Below are 8,829 nucleotides of genomic sequence, written 5' to 3' on the forward strand. Positions count from 1 at the left end.
GAGAGAGACAGAGACACAGAATCCGAAGAGGCTCCAGGCTCTGAGCTGTCTGCACAGAGCCCGACACGGGGCCTGAAGTCACAAACCGTGAGATCGTGACCTGAGCGGAAGTCGGACACTTAACCGACTGAGCCACCCAGGCGCCCCAAGACTCGTTTCTAATTTTAAATTGCAAGTGAAGTGAAAAAAAGAGGATTTGAAATGGACGTTTTCTTTAGAGCAACGTTTTTGTGAACTTATCTTTTGCATTTAGAGTAGGATTTTTATGTTCGTATTTGAGGGGGATTTTTCAAAGGCACAAGATGTGAAGTGCTAAGTCTGGGAACTGTTCTTGGTGGCGGCAATAAAAACTAACTGCATTGGGAAAAGGAAGACGGAAGAAGAGGACAGCAATGCGGCACACGATTCAGGAGACACTGACCTTCTGGGCAAAGTAACAGATCAGCCCTCAGAAGCGCCATCCCTCCCTCCAAAAAAAAAGGAAAAAAGAAAAGCTTGTCACTAAAGCTGAAACTAAAATGTTCTCCGGTGGGTTTCACTCATTCATTGGCTTAAGGATGTTTTTTGATCACCTGCTAGGTGCCCGGGTCTTCTCTGGGTCAAGAGGATGCTACCAGCTACGGAGCACGACTCAGGGCTTGAACTCACAAACCGTGAGATCATGACCTGAGCTGCAATCAAGAGTCGGACGCAACCGACTGAGCCACCCAGGTGCTCCCAAAGGCTACTTTTTATTATGGAAAAAATACAACCTTTTTCTTCCCCAAGTTTTCTTTTTTTTAAATTTTTTTTTAACGTTTTATTTATTTTTGATACAGAGAGAGACAGAGCATGAACAGGGGAGGGGCAGAGAGAGAGGGAGACACAGAATCGGAAGCAGGCTCCAGGCTCCGAGCCATCAGCCCAGAGCCCAACGCGGGGCTCGAACTCACGGACCGCGAGATCGTGACCTGAGCTGAAGTCGGACGCTTAACTGACTGAGCCACCCAGGTGCCCCTTCCCCAAGTTTTCATTTAAATTCTAGTTAGCTAAGGGGCAGTGCAGAGCCTGCTTGGGATTCTCTCTCCCCCTGTCTCTCTGCCCTTCCCCCACTTGAGCGCGCACACGCTCTCTCTTTCAAAATAAATAAAATAAAATAAAATTCTACTTAGTTAACATGTATGGCAAAACTAGTGATTCATCACTTGCATATAACACCCAGTGCTCATCCCAACCAGTGTCCTCCTTAATGCCCATCCCCCATCTAGCCCATCCCCCACCCACCTCTCTCCATCAACCCTCAGTTGTTCTCTGTCTTTAAGAGTCACTTGTGATTTGCTTCCTTCTCTCTTTTTCCTTCCCCATGTCCATCTGTTTTGTTTCTCAATTTCCACAGATGAGTGAAATCATAGGGTATTTGCCTTTCTGCGATTATTTCGCTTACCATAATACATTCTAGCTCCATCCACGTCATTGCACATGGCAAGATTTCGTTCTTTTTTATGGTTGGGTAATATTCCAGTGTGTGTGTGTGTGTGTGTGTGTGTGTGTGTACCCCACGTCTTCTTTATCTATTCACCAGTCACTGGACATTTGGGCTCTCTCCATAGTTTGGCTGTTGGTGATAATGCTGCTATAAAAACATTGGAGCGCATGTGCCCCTTCGAATCTGTATTTTTGTATCCTTTGGGCAAACACCTAGCAACTGGTGGGTCATAGGGTGGTTCTGTTTTTTTAACTCTTTGAGGAACCTCCATACCGGGCAAATAAAAACTTTGTGGTGGGAAGTTTCTTTTTTTTTTTTTACTTTTTTTTTTTTTAATGTTTATTTATTTTTGAGACAGAGAGAGACAGAGCATGAACAAGGGAGGGTCAGAGAGAGGGAGACACAGAATCTGAAACAGGCTCCAGGCTCTGAGCTGTCAGCACAGAACCTGATGCAGGGCTTGAACTCACGGACCGCAAGATCATGACCTGAGCCAAAGTCAGACGCTTAACCGACTGAGCCACCCAGGCGCCCCTGGTGGGAAGTTTCAAACACACACCTAGGTAGAGAGAAGGGCGAGGTGAACCTCCCCGCGCTCAGCGCCCAGCTCCCGCAATTAACAGCTCGCGCCCAGGTAGCCCCACCCGCTGCCTCCCACCCCAGCCCAGGATTACGGTGAAGGAAACACCAGAAGTTGTGTCATTTATCCCTGAATACTCAGTCCGTCTGTCAAAACTATAAGAACTCTCACATAAGATGTGACCATTTTCACATCTTTGCCTTGGCCATCCAACAACATCGAACTTGTGGTTTATTCCTCCCTCAACTTTTTTTTTTTTTTTTTTGAATTGGGGTATAGAGGACACATAATTACATTAGTCTCAGGTGTACCTCAGGGTTTCAGCAAGTCTGTGTGGTGTGGTGTGCGTGTCGTGGGTGTGGCTACCATCTGCCCCCCCCTCCCCCCACTATTATAATTCCATTGACCTTAAACTTTGATGGCACTGTTCTCTCTCCCTCTTCTTGGTTGCTCTCTGGCCTCCTCTTCTGAGATATTCTGGGTTGACCTTTCTCCCCTCCCACCCCTCACTTTCCCTGGGGCTTTTCCCTTGGCCGCTGATGTCACTTCCCACACGGCCCAGCCAGCCAGGCCCTCCGGAGGCTGCACTCGCTCTCGGTGGCCCCTTTTCTTCTGAGCCCCAGGCCCTGTCTCCAGCTCCCTGCCTGCTCCCTTCGCAGGGACTTCACTTCAACTTGACCGCTTTGGAACCAAGCTCATCATTCTTCCCTCCAGACCTCCTCCCCTGTGGCCTTCTCCCTCCCGAAAAGGCACCACACCCATGCAGGTGCTCAGTCCATAATCCCAGGGACCCTCTCTTGCCCGCCCCCCTTCTTCCCCCCCCCCCCATAGCCAATCATCAAAAAGCCCTGTAGATTTCCTCATCCAATAAATCTAATATCTCCTCGCCTTCCTGATTTCCAGCAGGGTTACTACCACCATCTGGCTGGATTCCGGATGCCTGTAGTTTCCGAACTGGCTTCCCGCTTCCACTCCAGCTTCCACCCCATTTGCCCCCGTGCAACTGAATATCCTACCTCGTAATCCACAATGAAGGGGCTCTACATTGTTTTTAGGACAAAGACCAAGATCCTTGACAGGGCTCAGCTGTCCTCACCGCCTGGCCCCTGGCCCTCTGGTCTCAACCTGTGTGGATCCCCAGCTCTCTAGTTACTGCTAAGGTTTCACAAGTATTTTCAGTGGTTTAGTGAAAAAATCTTGATTGAGTAGGTAAGTATAAAAGAAATTTTAATCGTTAAGCTTACTCTGTAGACTCATCCTGCCTCTCTCTTGGATAAAATTATGACTATGTCCCAAAGCTTTTTTGGTTTCTGTGTCACCTGAATAAGTCCTTTCAGAAAATTTAAAGTCTCATTAAGAATTCTGTTGAAACTCCAAATCTGGGGCTCCTGGGTGGTTCAGTCGGTTGGGCGTCTGACTTCCTTCGGCTCAGGTCATGATCTCACGGTCTGTGAGTTCGAGCCCCGTGTCGGGCTCTGTGCTGACAGCTCAGAGCCTGGAGCCTGCTTCGGATTCTGTGTCTCCCTCTCTGTCCCTTCCCTCTGCTACTGCTCTCGCTCTCTCTCTAAAAAAAAAAAAAAAGAAAGAAAGAAAAAGAAAAAAGAAACTCCAAATGTATTTAATTTCAAAATGTCCCCGCTTCCCAAGCTTGGGCCTAATTCTGGCTTGGAAATTAGTAGCAATTTCTGATGCCTGCAGGGCAGGGTGAAGGGGACAGAGCAGCGTTTCCCATGGTGGACAGGGGTGTAGTCTGCAGTGTGGACCCCCTGACCCCACCTCTGGGTGGTCCGGATTCTAAGTGGTGCTCTTAGAGGAATTCCTTCCATGACGCCAGGCAGGGGCCCACCATGGGGTCCACATATGGTCCCTGGAAACATCTCCCTTTGCTCGGCCATCAGCGGAAATATAGCTCATTTCCAGGTGATTCTCTTTGCTCTGCCTGCAGACAGGCTGTTCTGCCATGGCTTCTCCCCTTTCACATGCCTGCCGTCAGTCCTGACCCCCAACTCCCGAGTGCCCTTGGGGCTTTCGGAGCCCCTCTGGGGACCCTCATCCCTTCCCGCGGACCTGGCCTGGATCTCCCCCTTTACCAGTCCAGTGTAGACGGTCTGGTCCAGTCGCTATCTCAATCAAGACAGCAAGTAACTTGGAATCTGTTGTTCACCATTTGGCCTTTGGGGCCCTTGCTGAAACGGACATTGAAGAGTCACCTGCCTTAACCATCCAGACACAACGACGGATGTTTTATCTAGGAACCCTTTAAAGAACTCTTTAAAACATTCCCGGTCCAAGTGACTGCATCAACTTACGAGTAATATACAGTCTGTTGAAATGAAACACACTTTTCTACAATTGGAATTATACTCCAAAAAACAGTTTAGTTTGGCTTTGATTTCCATTAGTCCCAATTAATGAGATTCAATGTACACTATGTCTGTGGCATAGATTTAAATTCTAGATAAAACTGAAAATGTTTTACCTTGGAAGACTTCAAATATACCCCTCAGTAGAGCGAATAACATAATGGGCTCTTAAGTGGCCTTTATCTGCTTGAACCATCAACCTCGGGTCCATTTGACTTCATATGTATCATCGTACCCTGCTTTTTTTGCTAGAACATTTAAAAAAATTTTTAACATTTATTTATTGTTGAGAGAGAGAGACAGAGCATGAGTGGGGGAAGGGGCAGAGAGAGAGGGAGACACAGAATCCGAAGCAGGCTCCAGGCTCCGAGCCGTCAGCACAGAGCCCTATGCGGGGCTCGAACTCACGAGCTGTGAGATCATGACCTGAGCTGAAGTCAGACACCCAACTGACTGAGCCACCCAGGTGCCCCTATTTGTTTATTTAAAAATTTTTTTTTAATGTTTATTTATTTTTGAGACAGAGAGAGACAGAGCATGAACGGGGGAGGGGCAGAGAGAGAGGGAGACACAGAATCGGAAACAGGCTCCAGGCTCCGAGCCATCAGCCCAGAGCCCGACGCGGGGCTCGAACTCACGGACCGCGAGATCGTGACCTGGCTGAAGTCGGACGCTCAACCGACTGCGCCACCCAGGCGCCCCGCTATTTGTTTATTTTTAAATGTTTGTTTATTTTGGGGGGACACAGGGAGAGAGCAAGCGGGAGAGGGGCAGAGGGAGAGGGGGACAGAGGATCTGAAATGTGCTTTGGGCCGACAGCAGAGATCCTGATGCGGGGCTGGAACCACAAGATCATAACCTGAGCCCAAGTCGGACACTCAACCGACTGAGCCACCCAGGCGCCCCTCTGTTGCGTCATTTTTTTTTAGATGTTTATTTTTTGAGAGAGAGACAGAGAGAGGGAGACACAGAATCTGAGAAGCAGGCTCCAGGCTCTGAGCTGTCAGCACAGAGCCTGACGTGGGGCTCGAACTCATGAGCTATGAGATCATGACCTGAGCCAAAGTCGGATGCTTAATCGACGGAGCCACCCAGGTGCCCCTGTTGTGTCATTTAGCCCGCTCTGCTGTCCTTCTGTTTCCTGTAAACTGGCAGGCAGCTCCAGAGGCTTGATTAGATCCAGGTTTGCAGGTGAGAATACTTGACCGTCCTTCATGCCACATGCTCCCTATTTCTCACGTTCAAAGATTTGGGTCAAGCAGTTGATGCATCAGCCTGATCCCTCCATTGAAAGTTCCCCTGAGCTGATGGTTTTGGTCCCTACTGATGACTGTGGCCAAGACGCATTACTTCATTAGTGGCTACCATTTGCTTCTGGATTTATGAACTGGGCTTCTCAAAGAAGAACTTTCCTTCATCAACTGTGTGGTTAGCTTGACATCAGAGCTGACTAGAAAGGCAGGGCAAATACTTAGACTCTTCCTTCATTTGGCAACTTTCAGAAAAATGTGTTGGTACCTTGATAATCTCCAAAAACAAGCAATGCGGGCTTTTTTTTTTTTTTTTTTTTTTTTTTTTGGTGGTGGTGGTTGGGGGAGGGGCAGGGCGATTAGTGTCATGGATGTTTGGATTTTTGTAATTTTTTTTTTTGAGAGAAAGAGAGAGAGTGTGAGTGGGGGAAGGGCAGAGAAAGAGGCAGAATCTCAAGCAAGCTCCACGCTATGAGCACAGAGCCCATGCGGGACTCGAACTCACAAAATAGCGAGATCACAACCTGAGCCGAAATCAAGAGTCAGACGCTTAACCAACTGAGCCGCCCCTATAATTTTATTGTTTTTAATCCACTGTGGTCATTATTCTTTCTGACATTCAAATTGTCCCAATTTTGGCCTTATCAAGTCGAGTCCTGTATCTTTGAAAAGATCCCGGAGGTCCTCAATAGTTTCCTTTCTTTCTGACACAAAAGATATCCCTGGAACGTCTTGTGTATTTTCTGCCTTGGACCCAGACTCGCCATTTCTCCAAAGAGCCATTTCATTAAAAAAAAAATTTTTTTTTTAAGTGGGTAAAGTATTTGGAAACCAAGACCTGGTTGCTAGGTGACCTCACTGTTCCCAGGATGCCATTGCTTTCAGGCTCTTTCCATGAGCAGAGGTAGAAAGAAAAGTTTCATTAAGTCATGAACTTATGCTGATATTTAAATTAGGATATTTACAATCTGGGCCTCAGGCATGCTCCTTGCCTTTAGGTGTCTTTGCTTCTTGGCCTTTTCCGTAGACAGTTACTGTCTACTAAATAATAGTACATATTAATCAGTTACAGATTTTTTTACTCAACTTTTCTGGATTTTATATTCCTTTTTAAAAAAAAATTTTTTTAACGTTTATTCATTTTTTGAGTGACAGAGAGAGACAGAGCGTGAGTGGGGAAGGGGCGTAGAGAGAGGGAGACACAGAATCTGAAGCAGGCTCCAGGCTCTGAGCCGACAGCACAGAGGCCGAGAGCCCGATGCGGGGCTCGAACTCATGAACCGTGAGATCATGACCTGAGCTGAAGTCGGACGCTCAACCGACTGAGCCACCCAGGCGCCCCTGGGTTTTATATTCTTACCTCTTTTCTTTTATGCTACAAATCTTGGTTCCTAAGATGTTACCGTGACGATTTGCTCCTTCCGTGCGTGTACCTATTTCTCTGTCTGTCGTCTTTTGCCCTTAGGGTGTACCCCACAGGGGGTGTGCAGTCAGTACTACGATTTAGTCTTTATCTGTTTGGATACAGCACCAATTGGATGCGCAGGTAGATTTGTTTCAGTTGGTCAGACGTTCTGGAAAATTTTAAATGTCTCTGCCCTTTGTTTATTTTATGATAAGATTATTTCCAGGAGATCTGCTTGAGCAAGTACCCTGAGTACATGCATCCAGGAGGGAAGGGGCCTCTCCATTGCACCTGTGGTCTTCTCTCACCCCTAGAATGCTGGTGCAGGTGCTCAGACACACCGTTACACGGGCCGTCTGTGCCGGGCTCCCTGCCAGGCCATGGCAGGTGACCGTCTCTATCACCAAACAAGGGAGATATATATATGTTTTTATTTGGGGGGGGAGGGGCACAGGAAGAGAGAGAATCTTAAGCAGGCTCCACACCCAGCACAGATCCCGATGTGGGTCTCGATCCCACGACCCTTGGAACATGACCTGGGCAGAAATCAAGAGTCAGACCGTCAACTGACTGAGTCACCTAGGTGCCCATACAAAGGAGATATTTTTTTAAAATCTTTTTTTTTTAGTGTTTATTTTTGGGAGAGAGAGAAGAGACGGAGGAGGGGCAGAGAGAGAAGGAGACGCAGAATCCAAAGCAGGCTCCAGGCTCCGAGCTGTCAGCACAGAGCCCGACGTGGGACTTGAACTCACGAGCCCTGAGGTCATGACCTGAGCCGAAGTCGGACGCTTAACGGACTGAGTCACCCAGGTGACTCCAAAGGGAGATATTTTTTTATTACTACTTTTCAGGTGATGAAACTGATTCTCAAAGAGGACAAGTAACTGTCCGAGTCTGACTACTAGTAAGTTGGAAAATCCAGAATTCAATCATGAGTGTGTCTTATCTAAAACCCTGTATCTTTTTCCATTGTGCCATGTTACCTCTCAGAAACAACTCTGTAATGTGTGTGTTATTTCTTTTTTTCCAAATGTTCTTTATTTATTTTGAGAGCCATAGAGCACAAGCCAGGGCAGGGGCGGAGAGAGAGGGAGAGAGAGAATCCCAAGCAGGCTCTGCTCTGTCAGTGTGGGGCCTGATGCAGGGCTTGATCCCACAACCATGAGATCATGACCTGAGTCGAAGTTGTGTGCTTAACTGATTGGCTGACCCCGGTGCCCCAAGTTTATTTTATTTATTTTGAGACAGAGAGAGAGAGAGAGAGGGAGAGAGAATGCAGGGGAGGAGCAGAGAAACAAGGAGAATCCCAAGCAGGCTCTGACTCAGGGCTCAAACTCCCAAACCAGGAGATCATGACCTGAGCCGAAACCAAGAGTCAGACACTGAGCCGACTGAGCCCCCCAGGTGCCCCATGTGTGTGATATTTCCATCTAGAATTTGTTCTGCCCCAGTGCAGGAGAGAGTGAGCGTGTTTATTTTCTACTGCTTAAGACAACATCTGGCATGTTCCTAGCAGCTTTCTTGGTAATGGCCCAAACTGGAAAGGACCCAAGTGCTCATCGGTGGCAGAACGAGAAGGAGTCACTGCTAACCTGACAACGTGGGTGAATCCCAGAAATAGAAAGAAGGTTGAGCGGAAAAAGCCAGACCTGAAAATGGATACACTGTAGGTTACCATCTGCGTAAAGTTCAAAACCAGACAAATCTACGGTCTCCATGTCGGGGGGCGGGGGCCGCGTCAGCGAATGGGAGGGGGCAGCAGCGCG

Source organism: Neofelis nebulosa, chromosome 15, assembly GCF_028018385.1.
Source record: "Neofelis nebulosa isolate mNeoNeb1 chromosome 15, mNeoNeb1.pri, whole genome shotgun sequence".
NCBI lineage: Eukaryota > Metazoa > Chordata > Mammalia > Carnivora > Felidae > Neofelis > Neofelis nebulosa.